A 17,553-nucleotide genomic window follows, 5' to 3' on the forward strand; every position below is an offset into this window, starting at 1 on the left:
TTTCACTGTATGGAAGAATTCACATTTTTGGTACATAGCCATCTGGACTTTTTTCTGGGTAATCACCCACTCTTAAACATATATTTTTAGATAAAGCCCAAGTGTTCAGCTTTTTAGACGTAAGAATGCTACTTACGATTTTGAACGTTACTATAAGCTAACTTTGCACTAGTTGGCTGTAGGCTGCTGCTTTCAGTTTCAGCAATGGTGGCTGCACAGGCCTTCAGAGCCCTTCCTGAGCCTGTGCAGCAGGCCTGGACAGCCCTTCCTGAGCCTGGACAGCACCCTCAATCGTCAGTCCACCTCTTGCTGGCTCCTAGGAGGCTGCCGCTGAAGGCCTTCTTTCCTCATCCAAACTGCTGTGCCTGCCCACCTGCCCACTCCCTTCCCTCCCCGCTTCCCTTCCCCTCCCCTCCCCAGCAGATCCCCTCTCTCCCTCTCTCCTTCCCTCCCTCCCTCCCTCTCAACCTAATCAGGTATGACTTTGTCTAATCTTTCCTAGCGTTTAGACAGTTTGTTCCTCTGTATCTTGGAGGGTTGGTTCCAGGACCCTCCAAAGGATACCAAAATCCATGGATGCTCGTCTCTGATATAAAATAGTGTTGTATTTGCATATAACCTATGTACACTCTTCAGTGTTCTTTAAATCATCTCTAGATTACTTATAATACCTAATAGAATATAAATACAATGTAAATAGTTATACTATATTGTTTAGGGAATAATGACAAGCAAAGGAAAGTCTGTACATGTTTAGTACAGACGCAGCTACCCACTTCTTTCCCCCGGATTATTTTCGATTCCTGACTGGTTGAATCCACAGATGTGGAACCCTTGGGTATGAAGGGCTGAGTGTGCTGTGAGCTCCTGGACCGCAGGGCCTGCATGGTGTTATTCACTTATTTTCACTTCCGTCCCCTAGCTCTTAGCAAGGTTTCTGGCACTCAGAAAGTAAATGTTTTTAGAATATTGGGAGAGATATGTGTAAAAGAATTTTTAAAATCAATTTCCTTGGCTTGATATTTACTCAGTTTATTAGAATAAATTAAACATTTTATTGAAAATATTTAAGAATTTGGAACACAGGCTATGTCTTGAGACAGCCAAACTGACAAATTTTTATGAAGGACAGGCTCTTTCTGCCTCTGTGTGTGTGTGTGTGTGTGTGTGTGTGTGTGTGTGTGTGTGTGTGTAGTGGGGGTATTGGGTATTGTAATGAAGTTAAGAGAGTAACCAAGACATTTTCTTCAGGGCTTCTCAGATAATATTATTGTATATTGTAATTAGGCATTTTATCATAAATAGAGTTGTCATTAATTTTTCCCCTTTATAAGTGGTCACTGGAAATGTTTATTAGGCAGGTTGCATCACAAAATGTGTGTGTGTGCGCGCGCGCGTATGAGTCTTAACGTTGAAGATCTTTGTGTTTCTAGAGTTCTCAGTGGCACAGCTGAGAATGGGTGTGTAAGTCCTGCTTGCCGAAGCCATATCCTCCCTGTGGGGGGTGGGGGTTGCCAGAGAGGCCAGGAGGAGTCATACTAGGAGCAAGAAGACTGGGAAGGCCGGAGACTGACATTTGCAGGCACTCACGTACAATGTGTCGTTCAAATTCCTACTCTGTGTAGGTCAGCCACCTTTATTCCCATTTTGCTGGTAAGAATGTGGTTTAGAAGTTAAAACGGGCACCTATCACAGCTGATTTAAACCCTATTCTCTTTCTACTCTCCTTTTTTTTCCTTTTTTTTTTTTTTAACTATTTAAGAAATGTTTTGTCCTTCTTATAGAGACAGGGTCCCACCATGTTGCTCAGGCTGGTTTTTAACTCCTGGGCTCCAGCAATCTTTCCACCTCCGCTTCCCAAAGTGCCAGGATCACAGGCGGGAGCCCCTGTGCCTGGCCCCCTCTCCTTGTTTAAGGGAAACTTTTGCTATTAATTTTATGCTTGATTTAAGCCTATTAGTTTCAGATTGTTGCTTGACAATTGAGTTCCCTGTTTGTTTTTCCGAATTACTGGCTAGTTGATTTTATGTGAACTTTTAAAAAAATAAAAGTACTATCAAGTTAGAATTTATTTACCAGTTTGTCACACCAAACTGGCTGTGTATTCTTCTCTACAGTAGAGTGCTTTGGCTTTAGCTGATACCTTTGAATGAAATAGAATATTTTCTTGAGAAAGCGGCACCATAGTTGAGTGCATAGATGCCCAGAAAATATTTGAAAACCAAATCCTCTCGTGGTTTATACTTAAATTTTTTTTTTTTTTACAGATGGGATCTCACTGTGTTGCCCAGGCTGGAGTACAGTGGCTACTCATAGGCACTATCATAGCTCACTGCAGCCTCAAACTCTTGGGCTCAAGTGATCTTCCTGCCTCAACCTCCCAAGTAACTGGGACTATAGATAGTCATGTGCCACCACACCCAGCCCGTGTGGCTTTTTAAACTTCAAAGGCACATATTTATAGTACTGGTTGAGAAGGTATTTAGGCAGTTCATTTCTAGATAGCACTTCTGATGGATGTGACCTCTTCTTGTCCATGCTTACCTGACATTCTCATGGTGGGCTTTTATCAGGACAGTCTACTTTTTATTGCTGGTAGGTAAATGGAGCAGAAGTCCCTCTTGTGGTGGAGTGACTAGTGACTCCGGCTGGTGTCTGATCTTCAGTGCCCTGCCATTTGTAAATCCTCTCTCCCCTCCCTCGCAGCCACAGCAGCTTCCCAGGGTTTGCCCTCCAGGACCAGCCTGACCGTGCACCCTGGAGGGTCACAAAGGACCAGTGTAACTCCCCTTTGTCACACAGGTTCCTCTACCTGGGATGCCTTTCCTTGCTGCTCCAGCTGAAGAATTCCCACTGAAACATCAGCCCTGGGCACCCTTTCTGGACCCTCTGTGTGTCCCTGTAGCACGTTGTGCAGAACTGTTTCCTAGCTCTTGGCCGGTGTGTTGGAGGAGGTTGTTCAAGTGTCCATCAACCCTGTGAGAATGGAGTGCCCCAGTGCAGGGGCCCTGGCTTACTGGCTCAGGAGCTGGGCTGCTGTGGAGCCTGGCCCCAGTCACCATCTCCCTGGCCAGTGCTTGTGGAAGGCCCCCATGCTCCAGGCATGTGCCAGGTCCCATCCGGATGCCATTTGATCCCTGCAACCTGTCAGGCAGATTGGATTCCATTTCACCGATGAGCAGTGTCAGGCACACAGCTCTTAGGTATTTTGCCTGAGGCGACTGGATCATTAAGAGGTCACCCCCACCCCCAGGGTCTTGTGCAGACTCATAGATGCAGATTTCAGAGACCTTCTAGATTTGTGCATCCAGGCTAGCATGGTCTTTGGTGGTGTCCCCTCTTGCTGTCTCGCGTTTTCAGCTTGTTCAGACCAGGGCTTCAGCTCCTCTTGGGGATTCCACTCAGTCAGACTGTTGGGTGGCGAAGAGCCTCCGAAACTGCCGCCTGCAAGCACGGGAAGAGGCTGCTCGTCCTTTGCAGACAAAGGGCCACAGAGGCACTTTGTGTGACAGGAAGTCCTGCTTCTAGAACGGGCTCCCTGAAAGTGGAGGGATTAAAAGAAGCTGAAGCATTGACCTGGGGCCACTCTGACTCATGCATGTTGTCAATAATGCCCTTTGTCTGTCTTGGGAACCTGCCACAGCAGACCTCCAAGGGTGGCCTGGAGCGTTCCTCTTCTCCCTCTTTCCCCGCTCACTCTGCCCCCTGTGAATGCCCCTATTTTCTGACCTGAACAAAGGGCAGCCTCCTGACCCATTCTATATTTTTTCCTTCTACTTATGCCAGGAGAATCTTTGTGTCTCATCTGGACCTATGTGAGTTTTCTTTTTTAGGGTTTAAGTGCATCTCTTGAGTTGGAAAACTCGCAGCTTAAGGGAGAGTTGTCCTACTGGGCAGGTGCCTCTGACTGAGAGGAGGCGTCATCAGGAAGTATGTGGCCGTGGCTGCTCTGGCATGATCCTGAAGACTGGCATGAAGGGGAATGGAGCCATACAGAGAATTTTAGGCATCAGAGTGGAAGCACGGGCACCTGGACCCACAGCCCAGCTCCCTGCAACGTGGTCCACACATCTTGAAACTAGGCCACATAAAACTTAGAAACTAGGCCTCATATAAAAAAAATTAACACCAGGTGGCTCTGGATAGGGTCCCACCCTGCCTCGATAGGGTCCCACCCTGATAGGGTCCCACCCTGCCAATTCCGGGAAACAACCTCATGGGGTCCCACCCTGCCAATTCCGGGGGTCCCACTCTGCCTCGAAGTTCCCGGAATCAGCAACTCCAAGAAAAAACCTCATAAGGTCCTGCTCTAACCAATTAGCATAAGACACCTTGCTCAGGCCATAGACAGACCCAATTACCACGCGCCTAAAGCTTTGTTTGAATTTCGCGCCCTAAGCTGTGTTTGAACTTGTATTTGCCTATATAAACAGCCTGTAACAAGCAGTCGGGGTCCCAGGGCCAACTTAGAGCTTGGGACCCTAGCGCGCTAGTAATAAATAACTCTCTGCTGTGAATCTCGTGTCGGTGATCCTTCGCGGCGACCCCTGCCCAGGAGGGAATCGACAGTTCGGTTCCAACAATCTCCTGTATTTGTGGCCGTCTGTCAGTTGTTAAATACTGCGGTTAGGATGTGAGGACACCAGAAGCGAGGGCAGTGGTGGCAGAGATGAGCTGACGTGTCCTCATGTGCTCTCAAGTCCTGATCCCCAGCTGGATGAGAGAGGATCATGTGTGCGTGCATGCCTGTGTGAAGGGATCCTAGGATTATGCTGGAATAACACTGCATCAGTCCTGGGCAGGCAGCTTTACGTGTTGTAGTGTAACTGGGGCTTCTTGCTGTGGGGACATGGTGGCAAATCAGTGAGCACTTGTTCTTTTTGTTTTATGAGACAGAGTTTTGCTCTGTCTGCCAGGCTGGAGTGCAGTGGTGTGATCTCACTGCAACCTTCATCACCTGGGTTCAAGTGATTATCCTGCCTCAGCCTCCCAAGTAGTGGGTGAGCCCATGGTGCATTGCTGCTCTCACCAGGCTTAGAGGCCAATGTGTGCCTCCTTCCTGGATGCAGTGGTGCTCAGTGAGTGCTTCCACTCCTGTCCTCGGGGACAAATCCTTTGGCTTTATTAGCTTTGTCCTTACTTCCCCCTTAGACTGTGGCGGGTTTGGGGTACCCATACTTCTGGAGACCCTACCCTGGATTATATTAGATATGTTATACTCACATGTAGTTTAAACACTTCTTTATGTTATAAAAGTAATTGGAAGGATTCTTACAATTTTGCTTTTGAAACTATTTGGCTATGCGAAGTGATTTCTCCTTCACCTCCTCTGATCCATTTGTGCATTTGTTCAGAGGGAACAGTGTGCATGAAGGGGTGGAGCTGATAGGAGTGTGGTACTTGTGTTGGGAGATGCCGGTTGTTAATGGTGGCCGGAGCGTGTATAGCGTGGCCAGGAGCGTGGTGTGAGTGGTGAGGCTGGAGGAGCAGTAGTTACAGCCTGGAGGCCCTGCTGGCCTCTGGAGGAAGGAGGAAGTAGGGGAAGGAGTTTGAATGGAGGCAAAACCTGAATTTTCCAAAAGACATTCCAACCACCGTGGTACAGTCACAGTATGTCATGGAGAATGAAGGGAGTTGGGGACTAGACAAGTGGCTGCGGGTCAGGACGTTGTTAGGGATTAGGCAGGAGGCAGTGGTGGCCTTAGCGAAGGTAGCTGTCATCATGGGGACAGAGCCAAGTGGGAGGATTCAAGAGATATTGAAGAGCTGGTTTAGTCTGGTCTTGGAAGCTGATTGAATGTGGTAGTGGTAAGGGGGGTTCGGTGTGGGAAGAAGAGGAGTTTCTGGCTTGAGAAGCTGGGTGAATGAATGGTGGGACCATTTCTGATGTAGAAAACCCAGGAACAGGAGCAGGCTCATAGGGAAAGGGATAGTTTGCAAGGACTGTGTGATGGCCAAGTGGAGGCATCCAGTAGGCAGAGATGTGGGTCTGGGCCAGACAGCAGATCAGGGGCTTAAGGTTAAAGGTGGTTTGGTGTGTGGGAACAGAAGAGGTGAAGAGAGAGGGCCCGGGACAGAACCTGGGTTGTGCCAGCAGCCAAGGAACAGGCAGAGGAGGTTGGGAGAAGGCACACTGCAGCCACTACAGAAATGAGCTGGTGAGTGTCAGCTCCCTCCCTCCCCAGAGACTCCTCTTGCCCTCGTCCCCCACTGATTTGCTTCTGTCAGCTTGGCAGCTGCCGGTGCAGACATCCAATCACTCTGCAGTCATTTGAGCATCTACCTCATGCTAAGTGCTGGGCATACAGAGATGACATAGCCCTCACCTCTTTTTTTTTTTTTTTTTTTTTTTGAGACGAGTCTTGCTCTGTCACCCAGGCTGGAGTGCGGTGGTGGCTCACCGCAACCTCTGCCATCCAGGTTCAAGTGATTCTCCTGCCTCAGCCTCCTGAGCAGCTGGGACTACAGGGGTGCACCACCACACCTGGCTAATTTTTGTATTTTTAGTAGAAATAGGGTTTCACTATGTTGGCCAGACTGGTCTCGAACTCCTGACCTCAGGTGATCTGCCCATCTTGGCTTCCCAAAGTGCTGAAATTACAAGCGTGAGCCACCACACCCGGCTACAGTCCTCGCCTTATAAACTGATGTGTAGTGGGTGCGCTGTGCCACTCTGCCTTTTTTGCTTATACCCGATTTCGGATGGAAAATAGCTCACCTGCCTTGTCCTCTGTAATGGACGTGTGGTGTCCTTTCTGTCAACTCACCATTGTTTTCTTAGCCTTCAGCAGTTGACTTGTTTCCAGTTTTTACTGTTATAAATATTGCAGTGATGAACATTTTGTTCAAGCTATTTTTTCTTTGAGTTTATTTGCTTGGGGCATGTTCCCCAGAGTGGGACTTAAGGGTCAGAGGTTGGTAACTGTTATCTGCCTTGTTCTGTATTTCCAGATTTTTCCATGAAGCCTATTAGCAATGTTAGAGTACATTTCTGTTTTCTTATAGCCCCACCAAAACTGGCATTGTCATATTAATTTTCCTTATTTTATAAGTTATTTCCATATTTTAAAGGAAATTGTGCTTTTTTCCCAGCATGGGAATTTGTTGTATTATATTTAGCTAGGTTACATTGCAGTAACAAGCAAACCCCAAGTCTCAGAGACTTAACCTAACACAAATGTCTTTCTCGCTTGGTCTGGGTGTCCCTTGTAGGACAGCTGGGGGTGCGGTTCCACAGAGTCCCTCAGGCCAGGCTGATTCAGGAGACACCACTCTCTGAGAGCTGCCCCTCGAGGCCTGCTCAGTGGACTACACAGCAGACAGGAGAGGCTGGGGGCTTTGTGTGGACTTTTCACTACTGACGTGGCCAGGACTACTAACACAGTCTGGCTTAGCAGGCAGAGCTTAGTGAGCTCTGTCTCTGCCCAGCCATCTCTTCTGTTTGTTCCTCTCCAGCAACTTCTTTGTCCAGTGGAACTGGATCTCAGTCTTCATATCGGCTCTTAATGTATTTTAGGTAATAAGATTTTTTTTATCAATTGTGTCTTTTTCTTTCTTTGCTTTCCATATTGTATTGTGTAAAAGTTTAAAGTAAGCTTTGGGCATGTTCATGTTTTCCTCTAATACCTTGTTTATTATCACAAATTTATCATTTCTCAAAGCCAGAGAATACGCTGTTTTTCTTTGAGTTGCTTAAAATGGATTTTATTTGGCTCCTTATGACACTTGAAATTCATCAAAATATATGATGTCAGATGATTTTAATCTAAGTTAACTTTGGTCCTTGGTGATGCCTGTTCTGCAACATTAAAACAAAAAACAAAACAAACAAAAAACACCCAACCCCAATCAACACCTATTCATGATAGAAAACTCAGCAAACCAGAAACAGAAGGGAACTTGACTGGATAAAGGGTATTAATCAAAACTTCCAGGGCTGGCAGTGAAAGACTGAAAGCTTTCTTCCTACGATCAAGAAGAATAGGACCTTGATGTCTTTTCTCACTCCTTCTGCTCAACATTGTACGGGAGGGTCTAACCAGGAACTTTGAAGTTAGACAAGAAAACAAGGCATACAGATTGGAAAGAAAAAGGTAAAACACATTCTGTTCGAAAATGACATGGTCTTATATAAAGAAAATCATGGCCGGGCACAGTGGCTCAAGCCTGTAATCCCGGCACTTTGGGAGGCCGAGACAGGCGGATCACGAGGTCAGGAGATCAAGACCGTCCTGGCTAACATGGTGAAACCCCGTCTCTACTAAAAAATACAAAAAACTAGCCGGGCGAGGTGGCGGGCGCCTGTAGTCCCAGCTATTCAGAAGGCTGAGGCAGGAGAATGGCGTAAACCCGGAAGGAGGAGCTTGTAGTGAGCTGAGATCCGGCCACTGCCCTCCAGCCTGGGCGACAGAGGGAGACTCCGTCTCAAAAAAAAAAAAGAAAAAGAAAATCATAAGGAATCCACCAAAAAAACTCTTAGAATTAATATACAGGTTCAGCAAGGTTGTAGGATACAAGATCAATATACAAAAATAACGATATTTCTATAATCTAGCAAGGAATAATTCAAAAAATGGAATTAAGAAAACAGTTTCATTTATTATAGTATATAAAGAATAAGTAAATTTAACAAGAGAAGTGTAAGACTTATATACTGAAAACTACAAAACGTTGTTGAAATAAATTTAAAAGGACCTGAATAAATGGAAAGAGATCTACATCCATGGGCTGGAAGACTTCACATAGTTCAGATGGCGGTACTCCTCAGAGTGATCTGCAGAGTCACAGCAGCCCCTCTCAAAATCCCAAATCAGCAAGCCAATTCTAAAATCCCTATGAAAATGGAAGGGACCAAGAATAGTCAGAACAGTTTTGAAAAGGCAGAGAACAAAGTTGGAGAGCTTACACTTCCCAATTTACAAAAATGTATAAATCTACAGTATTGAAGAAACACTGTGGTGCGGGCATAAGGATAGACGTGGAAAAATGAGATAGAGTCAAGAAAACAAAACTAAACCCCTACATTTATGGTCAGTTGACTTTGGACAAGGATGCTAAGCCAGTTCAATGGGGGAAAGAAAAATCTTTTCAACAAGTGACGCCGGGACAACTGGATATCTACATGCAGAAGCATGAATTTGGATCTCTGCCTCATGCCACATATAAAACTTAGCTCCAGATGGATCAGAGACCTAAATGTAAGAGCTAAATCTGTAAAACTTTTTTAATTAAAAAAATTTTTAAAAAATTAGTCATAATAAGAGATGTAAAACTCTTAAAACATAGCATAAGTTTTTGTCACCTTGGATTAGGCAATGTTTTCCTAGATGTGACACCAAAACACAACAAAAGAAAAAAATGGGTAAATTGGGCTTCATAAAAAGTAAGAACTTTTGTGCTTCAGAGGATGTTATCAAGAAAGTAAAAAGACAACTCAGAATGGAAGAAAATAGTTTCAAATCATATATCTGATAAAGATACCTTGAATACATAAAGAACTCTTGGCTGGGTACATTGGCTCATATCGGTAATCCCATTACTTCAGAGGATCACTTGAGGCCAAGAGTTTGAGACCAGCCCAAGCAACATGAGATCCTGTCTCTACCACAAAAATTGAAAGGGGTAGGGGAGAAAAGAAGAGGAACTCTTAAAATTCAATAATAAAGGCCGGGTGCAGTGGCTCACGCCTGTAATCCCAGCATTTTGGGAGGCAGAGGTGGGCAGATCACCTGAGGTCAAGAGTTCGAGACCAGCCGGGCCAACATGGTGAAACCCTATCTCTACTAAAAATATAAAAATTAGCCGGGCATGGTGGCACATGCCTGTAATCCCAGCTACTGGGGAGGCTGAGGCAGGAGAAATGCTTGAACCCAGGAGGCAGAGGTTGCAGTGAGCCGAGATTGTGCCACTGCACTCCAGCCTGGGTGACAGAGTGATAGATTGAGACTCTGTATTAAATAAAACAAAAACCCCCCCCCAAACTCAACAATAAAAAGACACACCAATTTAAAAATGAGCTAAGGATCTAAACAGACATTTCTTCAAAGATAGTATACAGCTGGCCAATAAGCACATGAAAAGATACCCAACATCATTTTTCATTAGGGAAACACGAATCAAAATCACAATGAGATATAACTTCCCACTCACTAAGATGGTTACAATAAAAAAGACAACATGTGTTGGTGAGGATATGGAGAAATTGGAACTGTCACACACTGCTGGTGGGAATGTCAAATGATGCACCCTGTTGGAAGGCAGTCTGGCTGAATGTTGGAAACTCCTGATTTTGGAAGTTTCTCATTTTGACCCAGCAGTTCTACTCCTAGGTATCTACTCAAAAGTAATGAAAACATCTGTCCATGCAAAGGCTTATACACAGATGGTGATAGCAGCACTATTAACAGCTGAAAAGTGGAAAACAACTCAAACGTCCAGTCACTTGGTAATGGGCAAACAAATCATGGTACATTCATACAACGGAATATTATTTAGCAACAAAAGGAGTGAAGTACTGACACATGCTGCAGCATGGACGAACCCTGAAGACATTATGGAAAAAGCTAAAGAAGCCAATCCCCAGAGCCACATATGTTGTGATCCCATTTATCTGAAATGTCCAGCATAGGCAAATCCATAGAGACAGAAAGTAGATGAGTGATTGCCAGGATTGGGAGTAGAGGAGGTGGGGGATGACTGGGGAAGAGTGTGGGGTTTCTTTCTGGGGTGATGAAAATGTTCTAAAATGATTGTCATGATGTGGCACAACTCTGTGAACACACCGAAAATCATTGTGTACATTTTAGATGGGTGAACTGTGTGTGAATTATTATCTTAATAAAGCTGTTAAAAAAATAGCAAGAATCTCAAATACTTCACCCATCATCCCTCCCACAGCCTCTCCTGGCTAAATAATCCCATCCCTTTGGCTATTCTTGACAGACACGTTTGGATCTTTTTCATTTGTATACCCAGAATTTTATTCTTTTTGCGCCTCCTAAATTGTGACTTCCAGGATTAAACACAAAGCCCCAAGGTAGGAGAGGAGGTGGTGGCGGCAGCAGGGGCTTCACCAGCTTGAAGAGAAGCAGCTGGGTATAGGGAGACCCGGGAGCTGGGGTGGCCCCTCTCCAGCATGCTAGTGAGGGCTCTGTGCCCCGTCCCAGGGCGGGGCTCACATTCTGGTGGCACTGCTTCCAGTGTAATTGGCTGACCTTGGGGACTGGGCTTCTTTCCCCCTCCCTTTCCACAAACGTAAAAGGAGGATTGGATTGTGGAGAAAGTTTGAGAGCTACCTGGTATAACCTGTATTCCTGTTGACAGGAACAGTGTTACTCATTCAGCAAACATATGCTGATCCACTGCTTTGCACGGCGTCTGAGATTCAGAGATGAAGACAGCATAAGGTCACGATCTAATGACTTACTCTGAACTGCATTTCTTTCCTTCTATTGTATAAAATAGAAAAATCTACTTTTGGTGTAAAATGATGTCCTAATTACTGAGTAGTTAAGTAGTTTGAGTTTTTAAGTCTGTGTATGCTTTCCACTTGGTTTTACTGTTTGTTCTCTAAGGTGTAGGAATGGTACTAGGTAACATCTGTGGAGCTGACAGCAAGCATTGTCCTGCTCCTGCCCACAGCCGTCGGAGGAGCTTCCCTGCAGCAGGGGGCCGGGGGAATCATTCCATTTTAGAAACCCAGTAATGGTGTCTGGTGCTAGGTAGAATTTTCCTTCATTCAGTAGTTTATTGAAAGCCAGGTAGATGCCAGTTGCCACTAACATGCAGTCTCTTAGAAGTCAGGGACTTTTTTATCTTGCACACTGCCATCTCCTGTTCCAGGAACGTCGCAGGTGCTCAAGATGTCTTAATTAGCGAAGAAGCAAATGACTAGAGGATGCAGTGATAATGACCTTTCGTTCACCCTGAGGGCTAGGCTGGCCGGGGAGTGTCTCTCCCTCTTGTAGGTAAGGAAACAGGCTGGCAGGAAGTGACTGCTTACAGTTAGGCAGACTGTTAAAGCCAGAGCGGGCACAAGAATCCAGGTCTCCTGACTCCATCCTTCCACTGTGTGTTCTAGTCCCACCCAACTTTGAAAGCAAAAGTTGTTGTATATTTCTCATAAAAACATTGCCCTGTGGAAATGTTTCCCATTCCCACTGTGGGGTTGGCCCCACTGGAACGGGGAGGGGAGGAGCTGTGGAGTTGCATTGTTCTGGTTCAGTTAGGCCTGCTCTAACTGAATCACTTCTGATCATTTTTATTTCAAATCTTTAGACTCTTCTTGTACATTTTCTTACACTATTGTTTGAATTCTCATGTTAATATCAATTTTGAAAAAGCATCATTTTTGTCCTTTTTAAAGTAACTTTTTCTATTTTAAACCTGTGGAACATCAACTGAGTGTTTAGGTTGGGGAAGTGTTCAGCCTCCATTTCCACATTCCCAGAGTGCTTGCCAACCGGAGGCTAAAAAAATCTTGCTGTAAAAATCAGTCAAGGCAAGTCTGGATCTGTCAGCTGATGTGTTCCCATTGCATAAGATCAACGAGTTTTGGGGACACATCTGATTACACACAGTTAGCTCCAGCTCTTCATTAAGTTGCATAGGTGAGCTAAGAGCTGATGGGCTGCACTGGGACTGGGTGACCTTGGGGCCTGTCTTACCTTTGCTGCTGATTCCGATAGCCTAGGTGGTTGTCAGCTGGAGCAAGTGGTCTGAATGCCACCAGGATGGCTGGTCATCAGCTTGTTTCCTTTGAGCTATGAAGATGTTGGGGACAACATGGTTATTTTAAAGGTTGCTATATGAATCTGCATATAGGATTTTTAAAAAATACTAATTTGTCACAGACATCATTTTTACCTTCTCCACCTTGGGATCCAGCACAAAGAGCACTCCTCTCTCCCCTCCCTCGTCTTCCTGTCTTGTTTCTTGAGCACTTGTTTTGGGTTAGATAAAAAGGGTCAAGCCCTTCCCTTGTGGAGCTCCAGGTGGAGTAGGAGAAAGGCTCTTCACCAGCCGGGCACGAGTAGCACACACCAGAATGCCACTGTGCCAGGCTGTCGAGAGGGAGATGGTTCCACCTAAATGGTCCTGTGGAACAGGCATTTGGCCTGTGCGGAGCCATTCATATTTGGACACCCTCTGCTTGGCGTGGTCCTTGGCACACAGCACACACCTGGTGAGTTCTTCCCATAGAAAAAGATTCCCTACCTGCTTCTGAGCAGCTGCTGCTGTGACTGACCTTCCTTTCCTCTAAGGTTATGGGAAAGGGAAAAGGTCAGGCTTCTTTCTGACGCCTCCTGTGTGTTCCAGAGGGGAGGCTTCCTTACGCAGTTTCTGCATCAGGGCCTTCCCTTTCTTCTTCAGGCCAATTTTAAGAATAAGATTAACTGGCATATCTTTCTGTGGGATCTTCAGAACCATCTGTGTTTTCATCCTCGGGTTTCAGGAATTCACTGCCTAGCATTCTCTATTCATATCTTCTGCTTCTTCGTGAGCCCAGGAAACAACTTGGAAACTGGATCTGGAGAGAGTGATTGATTTCAAAAGACCTTCCCCAAACTTACCTCAAGTGATTGCTTGGTTTATTTAAAAAACATTTTAAATTTTGCTCAACTTAAATGGCAGTCGTTTTTAGGGCTATCAGCTAGAATCTAGTATTTAACATGATGATTTTGTTATACACTGTACAACTGTGGGTAGAGGGCAGGGAGCAAGTTAGCCAGGAAAAATCAACCAGTCAGGCACAGGTGAGACTTCTACCGCTGTCATTCCAGAGTTCTCCAGTGGGAGATTGAAGCCTTCTGGAGATGGGGGTCCAGACTGCTGGAGCCGGGAGAAGGATCCCCCTGCTCCATGTCTGTGTGGCTGGTCTTCAGATTGTGTGAGCCCCGAGGGACGCTGGACTTTGCTGTTCTCGGAGCTGCATGGGTGCATTGGAAAGGGCTGGGAGCCGGTGTCCCTGCTCCTCACCCAGAGTGGGGGCCTTCGCCGAGTCTGAGGGAGAGCCGAGTTAGGGTAAGTGCAGGATTTGTGGCCAGGCAGGGAGTGTGGTAAGTGAAAGCACCTCGTGTGCTGACTCATGTTCCTGACTGCTTACATAGGGCTCCTTGAGAACAAGGCCGTGTGGAGATTCAGTGTATGGCAGTCACGGCACACAACCTTGCCAGTGATGGAGCCGGGACATCTAGGAAGGGACTGAGAGGTGGGCTGTGGTGGTGGGGTTAGGAGCTGAACGAAGAGGTCGTTTTGTTTTGTCTTCAGTGTCCATTTAAGTTCACGCATCATCATTTCTTCTGCTGCCTGCCTGGGCTCACCCACAGCCATCTCACCAGGAACTGTTGCCACAGCTGTCTTTCTGTGCCTCAGACGTGCCAGGCGGGCCTCCCTTGCCTTTTGCTGGGGCTGCCTGTGCTCTGGGGGCCCTCATGACTTACTTCTTCCCGTGTTGTCTCAGGTGTCACCTTCTCTGGCGGATCTTCTCTGGTCACTCTGTTTAGAAGCAGTCTCCTTTCTGTCTCCTCCCTATCTCATCCTCACTTATTTCCCTGCATAGCACCTGCTGGGTCAGTCACCTGTGCTGGAACACAGATTCCACAAGGGCAGGAGTTTTGGTCTGTTCTGTCACCTGTTGGATTCCCAGTACTCAGAACACCATGTGGCTGCAGAGGCACCCAATATACAGGTGTTGAAAGAATGGAAAGTAGGCATTGGTGGGTAGATGACCAATGGATTTGCAATGGGTGTAAATAGGTATATGCTAATTTAATTCACTTCCTCCGCGCCCCCCTCCCTTTTTTTTTTGAGGCAGAGTCTTGGTCTGTTGCCCAGGCTGGAGTGCTATGGCATGATCTCAGCTCACTGCAACCTCCATCTCCTGGATTCAGGTGATTCTCTTGCCTCAGCCTCCTGAGTAACTGGAATTGCAGATGTGTGCTGCCACGCCTGGCTAATTTTTTGTATTTTTAGTGGAGATGGGGTTTCACCATGTTGGCCAGGTTGGTCTCGACCCCCTGATCTTAGGTGATCCACCCACTTCGGCCTTCCAAAGTGCTGGGATTACAGGCATGAGCCACCATGCCCAGCTGTAACCCCATTTTTATTTCTGCTTTGATATATGTAAAAATCTTTTTTCTTTTTTTGTTTTGATACAAAATGCATACTAGATATTTTCACTTAAACCAGCCCATCCTTTGCCTTTGCCTATGCTTCATGTCCCCTTAGAATGTTTGAGTCTTCTTAGGACTTAAAGATCACCTGCTCCATGAACAAGGGAACTGAAGGCCGGAGGGGAGGAGTCTTGTGCTAAGTCCGGGGTCTTTCAGCTCCATCTCTTTCCACTGATATAGGAGCCAGGGAAGGGAACTAACATGGATTGTTTGCCAGATGAGAGACAGATATTTTCCTGCATGATCTAAGTGAATCCTCAGAAGTCACAGGGTGTGCATTGTTATCCCTGTTTAATGAGTGGAATTCTGAAGTTTTCTTTTTTTTTCTTTTTTGAGACAGAGTCTTGCTCTGTCGCCCAGGCTGGAGTGCAGTGGCGCGATCTTGGCTTACTGCAAGCTCCACCTCCCGGGTTCACGCCATTCTCCTGCCTTTGCCTCTCAAGTAGCTGGGACTACAGGTACCACCATGCCCAGCTAATTTTTTGTATTTTTTTTAGTAGAGATGGGGTTTCGCCGTGTTAGCCAGGATGGTCTCGATCTCCTGACCTCGTGATCCGCCCGCCTCAGCCTCCCAAAGTGCTGGGATTACAAGTGTGAGCCACCTCGCCTGGCCGGAATTCTGTAGTTTTCAACAGGAAGAATGAAGTGATAGAATGTACTTGGGTAACGTGGCCATTAAGACTTGATGGCTAGGTCCTCTCTCAGGGGTGCCATGGAGCCCTTGGGATGCGTAGGACTCTCTGGGCTCTTCAGGTCTCATACTGTCTGAGGGTGCTGCCTGTGTTCCCTTGGGACCAGTGTGTTTCAGTGTCTGGCCCGTGAACCTGTTCTCAGGTTGACCTTGTCTCTGCGGAAACACTTTTTCCTCGAAGCCAGTGTTTGGGATTTTGGTAACAAGCTAAATTGAAATCTCCGTGATTATAGGACTTGATGAATAATTTGTGTTGCAAAAGATTGAAAAATCATCCCTCACAAAGTCAATTTTAAGTGTTGCCTAAGTACAGTTACTTCATTGAAACTGCTCACCAGCTGGTGGCAAAGCTTATTTGTGAACGAGTGTTTCTAGTGTTCTGACTCCAGACAAGACCGTGAGTCTGGAACATGTCCACAGTAGGTCTCTGCACATGTAGAAGAGGGGCAGTGTGTGCAGAAGAATCTTCTTTCCCGCCACCCCCCCGCCCCCCACCATGGGAAAAGGAGAGAAGTGGTGAGTTAGGGCAGGGGAAAGGGGAACAGGGAGGAGGCAGGTCAAGGATAATCAGGAATATGGCACAGACACTGCTGGACTCTGAGGTTTCCTAAGAAATCCATGCCCTGTCTCCATTTTTTCTGTCAATGACCCTCACTGAGGAGCTGTGGGTACCGTGATAGGCACTAGAGAAGGCGGGTGACTCGAGTATGATCTGATCTACCAGGGTTAACAACTTGGTTGGGGAAAGAGGAATGGGGGCCAAATAATGGCACCATAGGGGAACTATAAAGGGGCAGTGGTAGGCAAAGGGCCACTAGAACGGTGGGGGGCTCCTTGGAAGAGGTGACACTCATACTGGGCCTTGCAGGGTAGGTGGGGGTTGACCAGGAAGGCGGCAGTCTCAGGTGGCAGTGTGCTGCACGTGTGGCTATCAGGGCTGGCCCACGAGGGGCAAGGCTGCTGGGCAGGCTGGGAAGCCAGACTGGGGAGGCCCCAGGAGGTGTACCATGTGCGCTGCCACATTGAAAGGTTGTAAGTGTAGTTGGAGGATGTGCGGCTGAGGCAGGGCCCAAGGGAGGGGTGTACACACGAGCCAAGAGGGGAAAAGGCAGTCTGCACACGTACACAGTGCCTTGAAGGTCTTGCGTTTCTCATAGAAATTGTGCTGTAGCTCTTTACCAAATTGACTGGTGTTTGGGCACACAGTTGAGCACACTCTGGGCCTCGGTTGTATGTTTTGAATTTAGTGTGGTTTTTATTCAAGGCCCTAGTGCTCTCTGCACGTTTCCATACTCCCATCTCAACTCTAAAACATGTAAGTTCTTACTCAGATCAACTTGCTGGTAAAATTAGAGAAAATTTCAAAGCTTCTTTTTACTCTCTTTGTCTCACATTTCTCCAGTGGGGAAAAAGCCTGGAAGACAAGTGTGTTAAAGAACTGGCTGTTCTTGTAAGTATTTGAGGAGAACAGTGTGAGTCATTGTAGCTTTTCACTGGTATTTGAGTATCCGGTTTATTTTTAAACAGTTCTGTGAAACTGGAGTTTCTTCCATGGTTTCTGTTACCATGGCGCCATAATATTTCCTCGTCTGCTTGTTCAGACTTTCACACACTTCAGCATCACATTTACAATTCTTTACAATCAGAATATCTTATTCATAATCTCCAAGAATGTTTCTCCAGCTGCAA

General features: G+C 46.3%; 1 protein-coding gene across 16 annotated transcripts in view; it reads left to right on the forward strand.

Annotated features, from left to right (window-relative positions):
- The window catches only part of PACSIN2 (protein kinase C and casein kinase substrate in neurons 2), a 144,885-nt gene that overhangs the window by 62,617 nt on the left and 64,715 nt on the right, over nucleotides 1-17,553 (forward strand). Inside the window, exon 1 of one of the 16 annotated variants that reach the window (XM_065522038.1) lies at nucleotides 11,327-11,405. The exons of the other annotated variants lie outside the window; for them this stretch is intronic. The gene's annotated coding sequence lies outside the window, so the exon portion shown is untranslated. Of the gene's footprint in view, nucleotides 1-11,326; nucleotides 11,406-17,553 lie in introns of those variants that run through there. 16 annotated transcript variants of the gene reach the window in all.

Source organism: Macaca fascicularis, chromosome 10 (genome assembly GCF_037993035.2).
Source record: "Macaca fascicularis isolate 582-1 chromosome 10, T2T-MFA8v1.1".
Lineage (NCBI taxonomy): Eukaryota > Metazoa > Chordata > Mammalia > Primates > Cercopithecidae > Macaca > Macaca fascicularis.